At 34.8% G+C, this 20,241-nt stretch overlaps 1 pseudogene; it reads left to right on the top strand.

Annotated features, from left to right (window-relative positions):
• The window catches only part of LOC113263068 (60S ribosomal protein L36a-like), a 79,558-nt pseudogene extending 63,195 nt beyond the window's left edge, over positions 1-16,363 (top strand).
• The last annotated feature ends 3,878 nt before the right edge of the window (positions 16,364-20,241 follow it).

A 20,241-nucleotide genomic window follows, 5' to 3' on the forward strand; every position in this document is an offset into this window, starting at 1 on the left:
ATGTTTAATATAGCTAGAAAATCATTACACAGGTATTCATTATATTAAGTTCTCCTAGGTTTGTATGTTTAAATTATTTCATAACAAAAAAATCAATTTAAAATACAATAAAATTTAGTAAATTCATGTATTTACGTTACAACATTGGAGAGGCAAAAGTATCTTAAAAATTAAATTATTGTAATTCGTGCATTTTACTCTAAGTATCCAACAGATTATTGTGTGTGTTTCATTTTTATTATTTTCTATTTTAGCTTTACTGAAAAATAAAATTGTGAGATGTTTAAAGTGTATATCATGGTGATTTGATATATGTATACATTGTGTAAGAATTTCCCCCATCTGTTTAATTAATACATCCATCACCTCACTTATTTATTTATTTATTTATTTATTTATTTGGTGAGAACATTTGAGTTTTACTTGCTTAGCAAATTTAAATTATACAAGACAGTGTTATCAACTATAGTCACCATGTAATACATTAGACCCTCAGACCTTATTCATCTTACAGTGAAAGTTTGCACCCCTTTACCAACTTCTTCCTATTTCCCACACCTCCCAGCCTTGGGCAACCACTTTTCTACTCTGTTTCTATGAGTTTGACTTTTTTTTTTTTTTAAAGATTGTGCATATAACTGATATCATGAAGTATTTGTATATCTCTGTCTGACTTATTTCATTTAGCATAATGTCCTCAAGATCTATTCACATTGTCACAAATGGCAGAATTTCTTTTTACCCATGGCGTTATATATATATATATATATATATATATATATATATATATTATCCATCCATCCATTCATTGACATTTATGTTGTTTCCGTATCTTGGCTATTGTTAATAATGCTACGATGAACATGGGAGTACAGACATCCCTTCGATAGCGTGTATTAATTTCCTTTTGTTATATACCTAGAAGTGTGATTGCTAGATCATGTATTAGTTCTATTTTTAATTTTCTGAGGAACCTCCATACTGTTTTCCATAGAGGCTGCACCAATTTACATTCCCACCAACAGTGCACGAGGGTCCCTTTCACACCCTCACCAACACATTTCTTATCTTTTTGATAATAGCCATTTTAACAAGTGTGAGGTGGTGTCTCACTATGGTTTTGATTTGCATTTCCCTGATGATTAGTGATACTGAGAACCTTTCCGTGTATCTTTTGGCTATTTGTATATCTTCCCTGTGGAAAAAAAAAATGTCTATTCAGTTCCTCCACCTATATTTTTATTGGATTGTTTGTGTTATTGCTATTGAGTTGTGTTTCTTATATATTTTGGATATTAACCCCTATCAGATACGTATTTTATAAGTATTTTCTCTCATTCCATAGGTTGTCTTTTCATTTTATTGATGCTTTCCTTTGCTGTCCAGAAGGTTTTTAGTTTAATGTGGTCCCACTTGTTTATTTTTGCTTTTATGTCAAATAAAAAAAAAAAACCCAAAACAAAAAACAAAACAAAGAAAACAACAACAACTACAAAAACTATTGCCAAGACCAATAGCAAGGAGCTTAACTCCCATGTTTTTTTCCAGGAGTTTAATGATTTCAGGTCTTACATTCAAATCTTTAATCCGTTTTGAGTTGATTTATGTGTATCTTGTAAGAAAGGGGCCCAATTTCATTATTTTTAATGACAAAAAAAGCTAGAGTACTTCAACATGCTTTATGCCAACGTTTCTCTGCAAAAATACATCACTTCTTTTGATACCTTCATTCCAAAGAAATAAAAGTCCACATCGAATTTAATCAATGTTAAATGTTGAATGTCATCACAGTTGACTATAATTATCACTGTATTTTCTCTTAAAAGTTTTTAAGCATTACCAAATACTTATATACTCCCTGTGCTATATGAAATTTTGATTGCAGAATTAATGTTATTTTATGTCTCTATTAACTTTTTGTACTTCAACATTAATTATTTTCAGATTATCTGTTTTAGCCTTTTTGATCTTTTGTCCTTAATGAGTATAATTAAACAATATATAAGAAACAAGAAAGACAATTGAAAATTATGATACTCATAACTATTCATAACCTAATTCATATTCACCATGTAAAAAAACACCTGAAAGTCTGAGTCTTGAGTATGTTCATTCAATCTCCCCTAATAGCTCTAAATATATACTTGATCACCCAAACTGTTCTGTATTAATGAGGAAAGTATTTATATTATTGAAATTATTCACTGATTTTTCAAAGTAGGAATTCAAAAGTGCTAGTGTAGGGTTCCTTTACTTGATACCACCCATCTTCCAAACCCACACGTTTTCAACTTTCCTGTGTCTTCCACTCAGCAAACACTGATTGGGAAATAAATTCACAAAATCAGACATGCTAAGGCTTAGATATCATTATGGCATAATCACATGCATGGTTCTAATAGCAAATATTAATTATTTAAGATTTATGTCTTACAAATTACATTTAGTTAAACACAACCTGCAGGCAAACTGCTTTAACATAGCTGGCTAAGAAATATCTATTTGATAAAGTTCCTGATTAACTTCCGAAGGGATTCATCACTCCCATAGAGAAGTTAAAGAGGACCAAATATTATATGTACCAAGGACTGTGCAGCATGCTGATGAATGTTGCAAGCATTTATATTATCTAAACTTTACAGCACCAGAGCATATGTGATGTTATTAAATAAATGTTATAAATGTTAAAGGAAATGTTTCGAGTAGTGAAATTCCTTACCCAAAGATATATAAATACTAAGGGTTCATCCGAGTCTAAAATCTATGTTCTTACTACCATTTCACCACTCTGCCTCTGGATCTACTCTGATTTAGCAAAGACTCATGACTTAATAAACCCAAACAAAAGAGTTCATATGAATGAAATCAAGAGTAAAGGCTAGTCCCTGATTTGAGGATGGATTTAACAATAGGAACTAAACTCAATTATTGGGTGTTCAGACTTGCAGAAGTTCCAAATCACACATGTTTTACCCATTTAGACATGTAGGACCAGAATAGAAACACATATCAGTAAGAAGTGTAAAAGGTGACATCACTGAAACAGCAGCCTATAAACATTGATACTATGAAAAAAGAACTTCACAGTTCTCAGCAACCTGTTGGTACACAGTACAATAATATAAACTTTAAAAGACTCAGAGTGCTTAAGGGAAGTCTACTTTCTTATTCTGGGGGTGTACTGTATTTAAGAATATTAACATAAAAGTGATTAAATAGTGTAAAGATATACGGCAGTGTTAGAAATATAAGGATTCCACACAAGCTTAAGCTCCCTATCTACGGTGTGGTCATGTTTTCCAGTATCTGCAAAGCCCTCCTCCTTACCACCACCCCAGAAGACGGCAAATTTTAGAGGGCTTCAGATGAAAAAAACTGGCAGCCTTTGTACCTGTTGGTTCCTCCAGCTGGCACATCAAGAATGTAAAGACAGAGTTAGAAGTGCAAGGAGTTTATTGGAGTGAGTGCTGATGAGAGATAAGGGGAGAAGACTGTAACAGGAGTAAGCTTCCTGAAATCCTTCAGACACTTCTACAGGTCTGATACATGTTGGGTAGGCAAAGTTTCAGCCTGCGTTGCGGCTCTGAAAAGTCTCAGCAAGCCTCTGTGGGAGTTCAAGCACAAAGTCTGCTAGAAGAGGAGTCCAGCACAGGGCAGAATTGGTTGGGCTTAATATCACCACCATGCTCACCCTTTGGCTGGGGGCTGCCTGGGAAAAGCGTGTCCGCAGGCAAATGCTGTGTTCTGTCCAGAAGGCAGGTGGAGGGTGTCAGCAAAGTGAACTTACAGCTGATCATCCCATTCTGTGACGGGAGAGCTAGGCAGTGCACTTTCACGTTGTCCCTTTTTCACACATTCGGCAGCCACAGTCTTAGTCCACGGATTTATTACCCCTTCCCTCTATTTGATCCTAAGATGATCTTCTGACTCTTTCTGACTATACTCTTTCTTCTAATTTCCATCATGGCTGATTTGAGTCTGAAACTACCACCCCTGTCTTGTAGCAACATCATTTGTTTCTATCTGTTCAGTAGGGATTCTTGTTCAGTATGGAGAACTAAATCTCGACCGTATGTTCCTAATCCAGACACTGTGCTCTGCTTTTCTTCCTACTGGAGCCCAACAAGTTCAAGTGTGATTTGGGCTTAGAACTCAGGATTGGCGGTAATATCATTGGTCTTCTATTTAATGTATTTAATTTAAAACAATGAATATGACTTGAGTATCAATTCCAGTTGAAAGTTGATTACTTAGGAACTTAACATAAGTCACCTCAATTTTTGAAGGATTCTTATTGAATAAATATAATGTATTTATATGAGCATGTGAACACATGTATCTTGAATTCAGTCTTTTTCTCATTCATTCATTTATTCGCTCTTCCTTTCTTTTATTGATTGAAAAACTGCACATTTGAACAGAGATGTTTATACATGTCCACAAACAGATGCACATGAGGAGAAAGGGAAACCAAAACTACAGTAAGATATTGCTTCATACCCATGAGGGCAGTTAAAATAAAAAAGGCAATTGTTATCGTGTTGTTGAGAGTGTAGAGAATGGGCAACTGTCATACATTGCCTGTGAGAGTATAAAATGGTGCAGCAACTTTGGAAAATAATCTAGCAGTTCCTCAAAGTAGTATACTTAGAGTTACTACATGATTCAACAATTCCACTCCTAGGCATATAAATTGAAAACATATGCCCATCCATAAACTTGTACATGGATATTTCTAGCAGTTTTATTAACAGTATCAAAAATGTGCAAATAATCCAAAAGCCCAACAACTGATGAATGGACAAAGAAAAGGTGGTATATTCTAAAACTGAAGTGCTTATACATGCTATAACATCAATAAACCTTGAAATCATCATGCTAAGTGAAAGATACTAACCCCAAAAGCCACATATTGTGTAGTTCCACTTACATCAAATGACGGAAAAACTCTATCTATAAATAAAGTAGAATAATAGTTTCCAGGAACTAGAGGAAGGAAGGGATATGCATTAAGTGCTAAATGGTACAGATTTTCTTTTGGAATGAAGAAAATGTCCCGTAATTACACAGTGGTGATGGCTGCACAACTTTGTGAATATACAACAAACAACAACAACAAAACCCACACTGAATTGTGTACTTAAAAGGGTGAATTTTATAGTATGTGAATTATATCTCACTAAAATACACAAACACACAATCAAAAGTGTATTTCCCGGGGTGCCTGGGTGGTGCAGTCGTTAAGCGTCTGCCTTCGGCTCAGGGCGTGATCCCGGCGTTCTGGGATCGCCTGACATCAGGCTTCTCTGCTAGGAACCTGCTTCTTCCTCTCCCACGCCCCCTGCTTGTGTCCCCTCTCTCGTGGGCTGTCTCTCTCTGTTAAATAAATAAAATCTTAAAAAAAAAAAGTGTTTTCCCCCCCTACAAGATAGAAAGTGCTAAAGAAAAATCCAGTTATTATCTGAATATTTGGTTTTAATGTTGGCTATAGTAACCAGCTTTCAAGATGACCATGAATTCTCTTCTCCCTACATACACCCTTATATAGTTCACTGCCATACAATTTGGTCTATTTGACCAATAAAATACAGTAGAAATTATGATATGTGTCTTCCGCGATTAGATTATAAAGATACTGTGGCTTCCATCTTGGTCACTTTCAACCTTGTGTCAATCTTTCTGGGAAAGTCAGCCATGCCATGCATGGCATGAAGAGACAGAATGGTAAGGAACTGAAACCCCCTCCAACAGCTATGTGCATGGGCTGAGATGTGGATCTTCCAGCATGAGTCAAGCCATCAGAGAAATGCAGCCTAGGCTAAGCTTGATTGTGACCTCATGATGGACCCTGAGTCGGAACTATGTGGAACCTCAAAAACTGTGTGAGAGAGTTAATTTGTTGTTTCAAGCTGCTAAATATTGAGCAAATTTGTTATGCAGCAATAGATAACATACTTTGGCAAACTTCTAGACACAGAGATGATGGGTCATGGGTATGTCTGTGCATATATGTATATATATACTTGTATTTTATTAAGTTATATTTTATTTTTTATTTATAAAATATATATTTTATTGAATATGTAAATATATAATATCAAAATGTCAAATATATTTACATATTTAATTAAAATATACACTTCCTATATTATTATATTTACACATATCCTCTTAGAAAAAGATTTAAATAAAAGAGAAGAAGAGAGATTGTAGGAGAAAAATGCATTAAGGAGATAAAACTCAGAAAAATGAAATAAACATTGTGTGAGAGTTATGTGTTCTCTGAACTTAATACAAAGAAAAGGGTAATGAATGTGTTTCTTAACAAAAAGAGTAGAATAATGATGGGAACAATAAGGACTACTCCCCATGAAAACCCTAGAGCATTATATGCGTTTTCAGCCAAGTGACTAAGTGCATTAACTAAATATAATAAGGCACAAGCAACCATAAACATCTAAACTGCTTGAGATATATATACTCAAAAGCAAAATCAACATCAGATGAAATTTTAATGTACTTTTTATGATTCTTACTGTGAGAGCTTTATAGAACAGAGCTGAATAGGGGGTTGAGGGTGGAGTTGAAATAACTCTGAATACTAAGATTATTGATTTGATGGTTTATAATCATCGCTCTGTGTCTTCACAAATGTTGGAAGTCCTTAAAATTCAGATCTAGACAGGAATAGAATTACAAACTAAGGAATATCAAAATTTTAAAGATTTTTTTTTTTTAAGATTTATTTATTTGTCATAGAGAGAGTGAGAACACCAGCAAGGGGAGGGAGTAGCAGGCAGAGGGAAAAACAGGCTCCCTGATGAGCCAGGAGCCCAATGAGGGACTCAACCCAGGATCCTGGGATCATGACCTGAGCCGAAGGCAGAGATTTAACCAACTGAGCCACCCAGGTGTCCCGGAATATCAAAATTTTTAATGTATAAAATACAAAGATTTTTTAAAATTAGTGCAAAGATTACACTTTGCTCTGGGAACAAAGACTATTTCAATCATCTTGTTGTGTGTTTTGTAATACTCATGTAATATAAAGCACCTGAAATGTGACTACACAAGCAAATGTGCATTAACTAACATCCAGTTGAAGCATTTTCCTAAAACGTCCATGCGATAAGTGAGGGAGGAAGGAGCAGACAGACTACCCTTAAATCAAAGATGCTACTAGTAGAGCAAATGGGTTTTGTCTTTTAGTTTTTTCATTTTTGCTTTTGTTTTAGTTTACTTCCATTAATATTTTAAAAGACTATGCTGTCAATATCTTTCAGTACTACCTATAATCATTTGTGAATTGGTTTTCCTTGAGAAATAATTTTACAACTTTCAGAACAAAGTTATGACCATGAGAATCAAAATAGCAAAAGATATCCAATAATTATATAATTATTCTGGATTAACTATACAAGGAATTGTAATGTTTTCTCCTCATAATAACATTATGACTTAGGTACTGTTATTTTCATTTTACAGGTGTATAAATTGCAACAGAGAAGTTAAGTAACTTGTCCAAGGGGACACAGATTTATTTAATGCTTCTATCCATTCATCCTTGTTTTTTCCTTCTATTTTTTAAAATGATTTTATTTATTTATTTATTTATTTATTTATTTATTTATTTATTTATTTGAGAGAGAGAATAAGCAGGCTGGAGGAACAGAGGGAGAGGGAGAAGCAGACTCCCTGCTGAGCAGGGAATCCAGAACCCTGGGATCATGACCTGAGCCAAAGGCAAATGCAGTAACTGACCGAGCCACCCAAGCACCCCATTTTGTCCTTCTAATTTCATTCACTAGCATCACGCTGAGTTTCCAATGTATCCTTGCACCTCTGATGTGTCCCTTAACCTTTCAAAGACTAGCAGACAAGTCTGTTAGCTCTAGTATCCCCTCTATCTGACTTTCTGTGATATTTACGGTCAGTTACAGATCGCCTTTAATCCTTATAGAGAAAAAGAGGACAAGTATTGTTTTCTGCTTTCATGTGGTCTTGGACAAGCAAGGACAAAACAATAATTAAACAAAGAAAAGCAAAATAAGATACCAATCCCAACCTTCATCAGAATTTACAACCAAAATGATTGAAAATTTACTTAAATATTTCTGAACAAATTTAATTAAAATCAGCTTTTTCATTGAATTTTTTAACACAAAATGGGATAGGAAAAAAATGAATAACCATATTGATTTATCAAATTGTGCAATAATATACTCTTAGAGCCATAAGCAACCTTCTTTTACACATGAGGACAATGAGACCTAGAAAGTCTGTTACTGCCCAAAGTCACATCATTGGGATTAGGGCATAGATATCTTTTTCCTTATTACACATTTTTTCCATTCACTGCAATTTTTGTAAATGTTTATCTTCAAGGTTCTTGTTTACTGGTGCTTTCTTTGTCCAATACATTAAGTTACAAGTTCTTAGTCTCACTATTTTTCTTTCTTGTGTAAAATGATGAATACTTAGCTATGAAGTACACATTTGAAAACCATTTCAGATTACATTAGGCTTTTGTAGAGGTACAAGGTACTTTTTAGAAGTACTAGGTACTAAATAGTACTAGGTTGGTTCCACTAGAATATAGTCATATACTACTTGTTCACAAGCTAATTAATGGAATTTCTAGATCATTGGCACTCAGTATCTGATTTTGTCAGAAAAAGTCAGAGTGTGTGTGTGTGTGTGTGTGTGTGTGTGTGTGTGTGTAGTCAGATTCCTATGTAGGCATATTTATATACATGCCTGCACATACATAAAACCTGTTAAATAAATATCAGGACTCACAGACTTTCTCAAAGCCAATCCATGAGCCTGAGCCATGGGCCTCATTTTAGATCATTGTTGAATTCTTCTTTTTTATTGCTTATAATGCCCATTTTCCTGCTCAATAGTGTAAAATGAACCTCTGAAAGTTGATAGAGTACCATCTTTGGTCAAGTTTATTGGTCTGATTGATAGCCGGTGAGGGCTGTTGAAAATGAAAGAAGAAAATGACTTATTTACCTGATGTTTTGGAATTTATTAGGCGCTTTATTTACCCATGCCACCCTTATTTCCTACTTTCATAGGTGATTCACATTCAGCTACATTCACCATGACAGAAAGAAAAACTTGAGTTTAGGATATTACCACTTTTTATAATTATATTCTATATAATTAATAAATTGAACCTTAATTTTGAGAATCTTCATGTCATGTAAGATATAAAGTCCTCAGAAAAAAAATAGCAACACTTTTTGAAGATTTTCCTAAAATAGGGAGCAAAGTGAAATGCTCCTGGGTTGAGACTGTTCATTCCAATTTTACCCTAAAGCAAATATTTTACTTTGAAATAGAGATCTTCAAAAATAAGGGTCTGTAATGGAACTGCTGACAAATCCTTGGCTATGGAGTTGCTATTGGGTACAACTATAATGACGCACATATTTCTTTGTGAAGGAATCGAAAGCGGCAATGATAAAGCTTAGTTTTATCATATTGAAATTCTCTCTCTCTCTCTCCTTTCTCAGTTTTTTTTTAACCTCCAGGGAGAAAAACAATTAGAGACAGACAATCTAGCTAAATAGACTGGGAAACAGCCTTGCTGTTTCTCTGCTTCATTACCCTTCCTCTTTCTTCTCTCACATTTTCCTCAAATGGCTTGATTATGTTTACCTGACATCCTCATACTTCCCCGCTGACTGGCTGTGGGTGCTTTGAAGCCAAGATAGACAATGTTTTCTACAAACACTTAGAGTCCTTTGTAAAGAGGCCAGTCTTTGTGAATATGTAGTTGTAACTTCAATATGTCTGTGACTGTAGTTTCCCAGAATTCAAAAGCACTTTCTGAAACTAGCCTTACACAATAGTTGTAAGTGGAAGCAAGATTTGCTCTGGGGTGCAAACGCTCCATGTTAGCTAAGCAAACGCAGAGTCAGAGGTTAGGAATTCATGCCATGAATGAGAAGCATGCCCCCTAAAAGGTTGATCAAATGTTGAACTCCTTTATACTTTCAGAAGGCAGGGCTTTTAGAAATATGGCTGCCATGTTTTGATGCCCTTTTACTCCCAAATCCAGCAGGATAATGGCCTCTAACTGTTGCACTGAAATAAAGTGCTTTTTCTAAGATGAAGCTCTTTGCAAGCACAGTCTGGGATGAGAGCTGTGGAGAAATAACAAGCAGCAGAGCTGATTTTCCTGAGCTCTTTATGGACTGAGCCATAAATCTATAACGATGTGAAGGCTTCAGAGATTTCCTAGTTGCCCTCATAAGAAATAGACATCACTCTGTTTTCTGACAGTTCAGGTAGTAGAAGGAGGCACATTTTCCCCATTGTCACCAGGCTATGAATCTGAGTAAGTAATCTACTGATAATTAGATGTGATGCTTCAAATTAGAAACCAATATTACAAATGCGAATTAATGGCATTTCATTATGTATTACCGTCGCCATTAATAAACTGTGACTAGATTAAGCTTTTCAGCTCTGAGGTAACTCAGGAGAGTTCTGTTCAAGTCCAGTTTCAATCAAGGACAGTATGAAGTGATGAATGTAGGAACCAAAATACACTGAATATATCTTAGAGGCAAAACCATCTGGAGGTTCCCAGTGTGTGTGAGTCAAACTCCGCTCATGCTGGAGACAGCGGAGCATTACAGAATGAAAGGCAATTGGGGATTTAGAATCCTCAGTGACTCTCAATCTACTCAACAGATTAAACAAGTCAGACTCATTGATTTTAAGTTAGACTGGTCACAAACTGACCACGTTCATTGAGTAGAAGGAACTTGGTCTGGACTCATAAAACCCAACTCCCTGAAAACCAAGCTTTGTTTAGCCAGTGATAAAACTGAATGAAGAGCAGAAGCTGAATTTAATAGGGACCCCTGTGATTCTCCTTTCTTATTTGCAACCTTCAGCTTTACTGGCTTGTTACAGCTGAACAGGCAGCATTTATGCAGTGAATAAAAAGCTACCTTCCCTACATCTTCACCCTCCTTCTCAAATCAGGCAGTATTTCCAAACTCAGACTATTTTAAATGAAAAGAAATGCTGTAGTCCTATGTCTGCATTAGTGGAGCATGGAGGACAATTTAGGTCAGCTCAAAATGATTAATCAACAGAGAGGTCCTCCTTCTTTGCCTCTATCAAGGATTGGCCTTGGCCTGTCATTTTGGAACAAAATTCCCACTATTTTCTATGTGTAGGTGCATGTGGAGGGCACATATCACCAGGCTGCCACTGGTAAGGGTACTCCCCTTGTTGTGTCTAAGATTGAGAAAGCAATTCATTTTTCGAATTTGGAAGATGACCTCTTCCAAACGGATTTTACTATTTTCACCAAACACATTTACACTCGTGTATGAGTCTCTCATATTTAATACTATATATTTCTTTCTATATATATTTCAGTGAGATAATATAAAAGAAAATGTAATGCTTTTTCCTATGTTTCGAATTTTTGTATTCTATTTTTTCCCCAAATTATCCATCTGCCATCCTAACTTATCCCCCCCCCATTCTCCTTAGCTATTATAATAGTTTTAAAATTGGGATTTTCCTTTGGAACACATCATGATTCCATGTACTACCCCATCCCCTGGCCATTTAACTGAACTTGATCATGGATGGTGTGTCTCTTAGCCAGACATAGCTTAGGTGGTATAGGTTTCATTCTTTTAGTTTCCTCACACTACCATTTTCTCTCCCAAAATCCAATGTAACTTTTGAGAAAGTCAATGTACCTTTAACTTTGCCAATGCTGTTGTAAGCTCTATTCTTTCAGTTAGTTAAATTTACAACAAAAAGCAGTATTTGTTTTCCCTTTTATCTATCATTTAAAAAATGTAATTAGTTTGATTCAAAGTATTTCTAAAATCTACTATTAATCTATGATTTTTTGGTATTATAATTCCTAAATGCCATGCAGTTTGGCTCTGCAAGAATCAATGTGCTGACATTACACTCATGGCTTTGAAGTCTCTCATCTTCCATGCGGTTCTATTCACTCCAGTAAGAATCACCTTCATCAAGCATCAATTTCTCTTTCAGAGGCCAAAACACCCTTGTAATTGCATTTCAAATTAAATTTATAGTTAAGGGATCCTCTTGTGACTGTTAATTACTGGGTTCAACAAAATGAGAAGGGAGGAGGAGAATTAAATTTGTCTGTTCTGTGCTATGTATTTTATATGCATCCTCTCGTTTTAGACTCAGAGCAAACCTCAGAAGGAAGGAGGATCATTTCCTTTAAATAAATGAAGAAAGTGAGACTTATACATACCAAGAAATTTTCCTAAATTCCTAAAGTTGATGAAATTTTAGGCCCTTTTTAATTCCCTGTTCTAAAGAGAGGCAGGGGGATATGGAGGGTAGAAAGAGGGTGCGGAGGGCCGTTTGCCACTGCCAAGAAACAAGGATACTATACTTGAGGTAACAGGGATCCACTTCTTTTATTAATTCACACACGTATAGTCTCTAAATATTTTATCAATATTTGCACAAGCAATGTGTGAGTGCCTGACACATAAAAGATTACATAAGAAAACTGAAGGAACCACTGTGCAAATTAACCCATTCTGCAGATCATGTGCTAATTGTCCATGTACATTTGTTGAAAAAAATAGAACATAAATGATAGAGGAATCATATTAACATTTAATAAACTAAATAGACATGACTAAAAATCACTGAAATTATAAACTGCACCATCATGATCAGGTACATTCTGCTGACAATTTAATTTCTGCAAATATATGGCAATTTGAATTAAAGTGTACATTGCATGGAGTATGAGTGCTTCCTTTTAAGTACTTTGTTATGGCAATATGCAATAACTATGAAACAATAAACAACTCATGTAAATATTGGGAAGGGATTATTTTGAGGGATAACATAAAGATAAAAGCAATAAAACATGATAGGTTACATTTAAGTTCACAGAATTACAAGTTTCTTTTACCACTTGCCCCCCCCCCCCACACACACAAGTTAAACATTAACTGCTGTTATATTCAAAGATGTTGAGTATAGCTTGGAGGGCAATAAAAATTCCATTACTGTAAATATTTAATTTGTATAGAGTCCCAAATACGTGTTCTTATTTATGAAAGGTATAATATAATCGTGGAGAAAGACCAGTAAAACATATAAAAAGATAAAATGCTGAGATTTGGAGATTAAAAGAACACCTACAAACTGGGCTTTGGTACTATCACTTGGAGATGCATTTGTATTAAGACAGGTAGGGGTGAATAGATTCGTCATGTACTAAGAGCAACCTCTAGAGATCACTAGACACTGACTCATTCATTTCCTTGTCCCCACACTCAGGTCATCCTTAGGGCCTCTGGGGGATGCTCGCCAGTGTTGTGCAGTCACTTTGTGTAGGTGGTGGAGCTGGTGCCATGAGAGGGCTCATGAGTCCAACAGAGCCAGCAAGTGCTGGCTTTTACTTCCAGGGGTTTCCACCAGTCAATACCACTCAAGCAATAGCTTGTTTGGTTTGACAAATACAATGGCTGCTTTCCATATGGGTTTTATTAGCTGAGAACAATGGTCTTCTGTGAATTTCAACTCATGTGTCTCTACAGTATGGCCCTGATGGAGAACACCAGAGATAAAGAAACAACCCAGTCATCCATCCTCCTATAATGCAACCCCCCCCACACACAAAAACAAAACAGACAAACAACAACAACAACAAAAAAAACAAAACACTGTTTACCTTGAGGTAGAAAGCAAAGACAAATATGCAGTTTTTTCCTTAATAGTATCAAAGAAAATTTAGTTACTGATATAAGGGGAAAATAATGATGATTAACTTTAATGTAAGAAGATGATTAACTTTTATGTAAGAAATTTATTTGAAATTGGAAAGGTGCATAAAAGAAAGAAGAGAAATTAAATGAAAATATTAAATCCTAATTCATTGGTTTACAATCTTTCAGTAGGAAAACAAAGAATTATGTTAAGAAATACTTACTGTTTACCATATGCTGCCCAGTTCTAAACACTTGACATGTTTCATCTCCTTTATCCACGAGACACCAGAACAAGAGAGGTAATATTATTAGCCCTATTATTAGCACTACAGGTGAGTAACTGAAGCCCAGAGAGGTGAAGTAACTTCCCTGAGGTAACAGTAAATTTCAGTGCTGAGGATTAACAAGGATATTATAACGAAACGGTTCAATAAAGCCAACTGCCCATATTCATTCACATCGATACTAAATGCTAATTATAATAATAGGAGTTAACAAGGAGAAAAAGCATCGTACTTCCTATGGATCACATGGCTCAATTCTGGTAATAACTTTATGGAACAGAAATTTCCATTTTTATCATTTTACATTTGAAGAAAGTACGGCTTGGAGGGGTTAGATAACTTTTTCAAAATCACTCAAATAGTAAGTGTTCAAAGTGAGTTACTTGGACAAACTACCCACTTTAACTCCAGAACTATTTCTCTTATCTACTATTATATGTAATTTTATATTCTCTAAGCAGTCATGTCATACACAGTGTGAACATACACATACTTAGATGTTATTTTGTCATTACTCTTATTATATCTATACAAAAAACAGGAATGCAAGTATATAGGAAAAAAGAAAAGTCTTTGTGCACACTCTAACAGATTACTCCTTTCTGCCTACTCCAGAGAAAGATTCCAAATTTTATGTTGCAATAAAAAGGACTGGCACAAGTTTTAGATTGTTGACCCATGCTGCTTCAAGATTTTTAGTGTGAAAAATAGACATTAAAAGTGGACTTCTACACAAAATACATTGTCCTATAATTTGCTTCCAGATAAACACACAATCGGGTTTTATGCAGTATAAATATATATAATTTAAATAATTTATAATAGCTAAGGGGTTTGAAATAAATAAAAAGTAAGGTTGCTAGCCTTTTGAAATAGTTGCTAGAGTCTGTTTTTCTTAAAAGCCAATATTGCTTATATTAATTTCTCCTTTATCCTATGTAATGTTCAAGGACTTCTAAAAGTGCATACTTTTTAGCCTTTTATTTATTTATACAAGATAATTCTAGCATACATACCACCACTGGCTGTAACAAATGTGACAATGGAACAAATCAAACTATGCTTCATTTATTAAGTTGCAGACTAGTGCTGTTCAGTTTGTAACCGATTTCTGGAAGTAACATATTTTTGATGGTTAGTTGCCTGGCTCTCTTCACAGCTTGAAAAAGATGGAAATGTAGATGTGAGCTACAAAATATTAGTGATATTGCTTGGTTTGTACTGGCCTTGGCCACTCTATTGGACCAGTGCTTAGGAGTCACATTATGGGCTATTTCAGTCCACCGCACAAGCTAAGGAATTCTTTGATTGCAAGACCTCTCCCCTAGGAAGCCACAAAAGAAACTGGCACATCTTCTTGGGACAGTAATTTTAATATTGTTTAAAATTTTTTCATATGCAAACACAGATATATCATGAAAATGAGGGGAATATCTCCAAATTTTCTTCAAAGACTTAAAATTCACATATACAGAAAGTCCCTTACAATTCCATGCCTCAGTCCCCCTTTTGCCATTATCAGTACACTAAATTTGGGCTTCTTAAGACCAAATGTTTGAAAATCCCAGAGGATACCTTGGTAAAATATATGTAGGAGAAGTTATCCCCCCACTGGTAGGGACTAGGATGACAATCTTTATTTTCTTCCCTGGCAAGCTAGCACTGCACAATTGTATTTAGGCCTTTTGTTTTTATAACAAAACTAGTCCACAGCCAAGGTTAATTTTTTGCAATAACCCTTGCCCACTCACAGACCACAATGTAAGCTCACACAATGAATTTGCAAAGATGTCTTATATGTCTTAAGACTACAAATATACACTGGTTGGAGTACGTATTTGAATATTGCTCTCATTTATCAAAAAGAGAGGTGGGCAGTTAGAATCCTAAGAGTTTGGATCTGGTTTATAGATATGTTTTATTTTGTCGACCACATTTTCTTGCAAAAAGAGATCTGGGGTTCTCCCCACCCACCCACTCCACCCAAGCCAATAGCGCTCTCACAAACGGGGGAATGTTCCTAAAAGCTGCCTGACTTTCTAGTGTGGCAAGCACCAATGCCACAAAGTGACACGGTGCAAGAAAGACAAAGATTCTCTTCATGCCCGGGGAAAGCAGTGTTTTGACAGGAAGCAGAATGGCCATGGCGGGCAGAGTAAGCCGACCTTCTGGAAAATGGCTAAAAGTAAATAACATTGTGCTGAGGCTTGAATGCATTGAGCCCAACTTCAGATCTAGGAGAATGCTGGCTATTAAGAGATGAAAGCATTTTGAACTGGGAGGAGATAGAAGAGGAAGAGCCAAGGGATCCAGTTCTAAGCTTCGTATTTTGTTATACTAAGAAGGCAATGAAATCTTGAGGATCCAGACAAAAATCCCATATTATCAGCTTCTCTTGAAACAAAAAGACCTGGCTACAATTTGGCCACATTCTGGGATCAGTGACGATCTGCAGTACTCAAACAGTGAGTGGCACTTCCTGCAGATTCTTTGTTCTTTGGTTGGCCACACTCCCCACCACTCCCTATTATTTATTGATTTCATTCACCTACTCTCATTTATTTCACCTCTGTGGCCCTTAACTATCAAGACAATTAAAACAAGCACATACTAATTTACCATTTTGACGACTAAGTCATCCATTAACTAAAGCTTTTCAGTCAAAATGACTGAACTACTTATGAATGGAAATGGCCTAACTACTAAATATGCATCTCACAGTAGCATTGATCCATTACTTGCCAAATGTCAGTGTAGATACATTATTTTTTAATTAATGGTAAATTTCCAGGTCAAAATAATTAAAGGATGAAGGAAGAGAGAAATTGCTTAGAGAAATTGAAATTGATTATTTACCTTTCCCAAGCACAGAAGCATAAGAATATTTTGATTGGGGAAAGACAATGTCAGCAATTTAACTACCTTATGAATACAAGATTCAATCTTCAATTTATAAGATGTCCAACAACAAGTAAGTTTAGCCATTATCTCTACCCATAATCTCCACAATCTTGACTTACTTTCAAAGTAACAAATATGCATGGTGTTGGTAATTTTACCGCAATTTGTTTTTTATTGTTTGACTTTATAGAATTTGTGGTCCAAATGCAAATATATTTTTGCTAATTAGTAAAGCCTGATGTTATTTCTCCTATAAATCTCTTATTCTTGAAAAACAAGTTCAGAAATGTTAATCATCACTATTCTTGACCTAATGCTCATTTTAGTGAGTCTAATACATCCTTTGCAGAATGTGATAGAGATGAGAGAAAAACAAAAATGCAATCATCAAAATTAGGCATTTATAATTAAATATACAGCATCCCAGTTGCACCTGAGTGGCTCAGTTGGTTAAGCACCTGACTCTTGATTTCAGCTCTGGTCATGATCTCAGGGTCATGAGATGGAGCCCTGAGTCAGCTCAGCAGGGAATTTTCTTCTCTCTCTCTCCCTCTCTGCCCCTGCTCATGCGAGCTCTCTTTCTCTCTCTCTCTCTCAAATAAATAAATAAATAAATAAATAAACAAACAAACAACATCCTGAAAAGCAGTTTACCCATTTACTTGCAGTTTTAGCGTTTTTTTCTTTGTAAAGATGTTCAAAAGTAGGGCTTGGAATAAGGAAAACTCTACACTTTTATAGTCATAAATTTTCATATTTTTCAATAGATATTCAAAGATAAGGAAATGAAACAGTTCTATATATCTAATATTCTATTTGGTTTTGACTGATTGTTTTATGTGCACATTGGACGCTACTTTATTTTGGACAAAAAAAGAACCAGTCAAAATTATTTCAAAAGAAAGTCATTGTTTTAAAGATAATTAAATCTATGTTTTGTCAAAATGTCTGTATTTAATTCATATTTAATTAATTGCTCTTAGATTATGAAATGACTTGCTAATACACTTTTATCCAGGTACTAGTTTGGGAGATAGGAAATCTGACCCTTGCAGTGATTAATCATGAGATCTTGTGAAACAAACTTTTTTTTTCAGGCCTCAGTTTCCCCCGATAGGGCCCCTCTAACTCAGAAATTTTGATACAGATTACTCTAATTTTAATATGTGTTTCTAGAAAGAAAATAGCCAATTTTTAAATAATTCATTTCACTCCTTACAGTAAATGCTACAATTATTGTAATGGTAATAATTCTTTCCCCTCTTCTTCATCACATAACGCTTTGTCAGAAGACCATAGAAGATGGACCTGTTAATTTTCAGTCCGCCATCCTAGTCTCTATTCTTGTTTTCAGATTGATTCTGAGCAAATCTCACTGGATTCCTAATCAAGGGTTTATAAAATATGTATTATTTTTTTATAAGCAGAGTGGACAATACAATATGAAAAAAGAAACAAACAAGAAATTGGAAGTAGAAAGCTTGGATACAGAGAAAGAAAACCACCACCATTTCCAGATGATCAAACTGGATACTTAGATGCATAAGAAAACTACAAAAGTTTCGTGTTATAAGAGAATGTGCTTGCAAAGCTACTAACAAGATTAATTTTTTAATGAAAAGTAGCTTTCCCATATTTCAAGATGAGAAACACTATGAAATATTAATTAAAGAACCACAAGCTGATGGTTGCCAGAGGGGAAGGGAGCATGGGGATGAGCAAAATGGTTGAAGGGGAGTGAGAAATATGGCCTTCCAGTTATAGAATGAGTAAGTCACCGGAATAAAAGGCACAGCATAGGAAATATAGTCAGTGATGTAATAGCATTGTATGATAATAGATGGTAGCAACGCTTGCGGTGAGCATAACATACCACACAGAGAAGTTGAATCTCTGTGTTGTATACCTGAAGGTGAGGTAACATTGTGTATCAGCTATATTGAAATTAAAAAACTTTAATAAATGAAAAAAGTAAAGTAAAGGACCCACCTACTGATGTAATAAAAAAAGATAAAATATTAAGAAAGAAAATTAAGAATATAAAACCAAAAAATATGAACAGATGGTATTGTATATTCTATCATTAGCTAGGAAAACTCAATATTAATTCAATGAGGTCTATACCAAAAAATATAATCTCAGTAAAATACCAGTTTTTTAACCTTACTGAAAATGATTACGCTAATTGCAAATTTATTCTAAAAATAAAATGAATAAAATAATTTAGGATCTGTACATGTCTCACAAATAAACAGAAAAGACAGAATTCAAAGATAGGCATGGCTATAAAAATGACTTAGCGGGCAAAAACTTTTTGCAATTTATTGAAACCTGAATTTACTCTGTAAAATGCTCATTGAAGTACAACACACACAGAGAGAAGTACACGGACTAAATATCGTGCCATGCAGTGATGCCCCACTAAGTGCACATGGGGCTGTAATCCAATGAAGATACAGAATATCACCATTATCCCAGAAGTCTGCACTTCTCTCCCACTTGTTAGCACCTCCCAAAGCAATTCATTACTTTGGTTTGCCTGTGGTTGAGCTTTATAAAAATGAAAGCAAATAGTACATTTTATTTTGTGTCTAGCTTCTTTCGCCATCATGAAGTGTGTGAAATTTATCACGTTGTTGCTTATAGCTATAGTTTACTATTCTATTGTTGGTGGACATTTGAGTTGTTTGAAGTTTTCTGAAAAACTGACGTGAATGTCTGAATCAGAGGGAGAGAGTGCTCAGATTTAATAAATATTGCAAACGTTTTATTCTAAATACATTCCAACCATTAGTAAATGAGCTTTTCGTTTGCTCCATAGTCTCACCAACTCTTGAATTATCTTTTTTGAAATTTGTTTTGTTTTGTTTTGTTTTCCCCACTGTTGTGGTAGGTGCATGGTGGTGTTTAATTTTATCTTTATTCTTTATTTTCCTCATGACTATTGATTAAAATTCTTTACATAGACTATTTGGTCATTTGGATATTATTTTTTGTAAAGAATAAGTTCAAAATTCATTTTATAAAATTTAGATTGTCTTTTTTTTCTTATTGATATTTAGGAATTCTTTGTTTATTCTGGACACAAATCCTTTGTCGGATATAAATATATCTGACTCTTTGGCTTGCCTTCTCTCCCTCCTAATGGTTTCTTTTCATGAACAAAATTTTCTAAGTTTAATGAAGTTAATTATCAATATTTTTTTAGGATTACTGCTTCTTTAAGCCAGTTTAAAAACTCTTTGCCTACTCTAAAGTCATAAGTATATGTTTTATATGTTTTACTACAGAAATAT

This window comes from Ursus arctos, unplaced genomic scaffold (genome assembly GCF_023065955.2).
Source record: "Ursus arctos isolate Adak ecotype North America unplaced genomic scaffold, UrsArc2.0 scaffold_9, whole genome shotgun sequence".
Classification (NCBI taxonomy): domain Eukaryota; kingdom Metazoa; phylum Chordata; class Mammalia; order Carnivora; family Ursidae; genus Ursus; species Ursus arctos.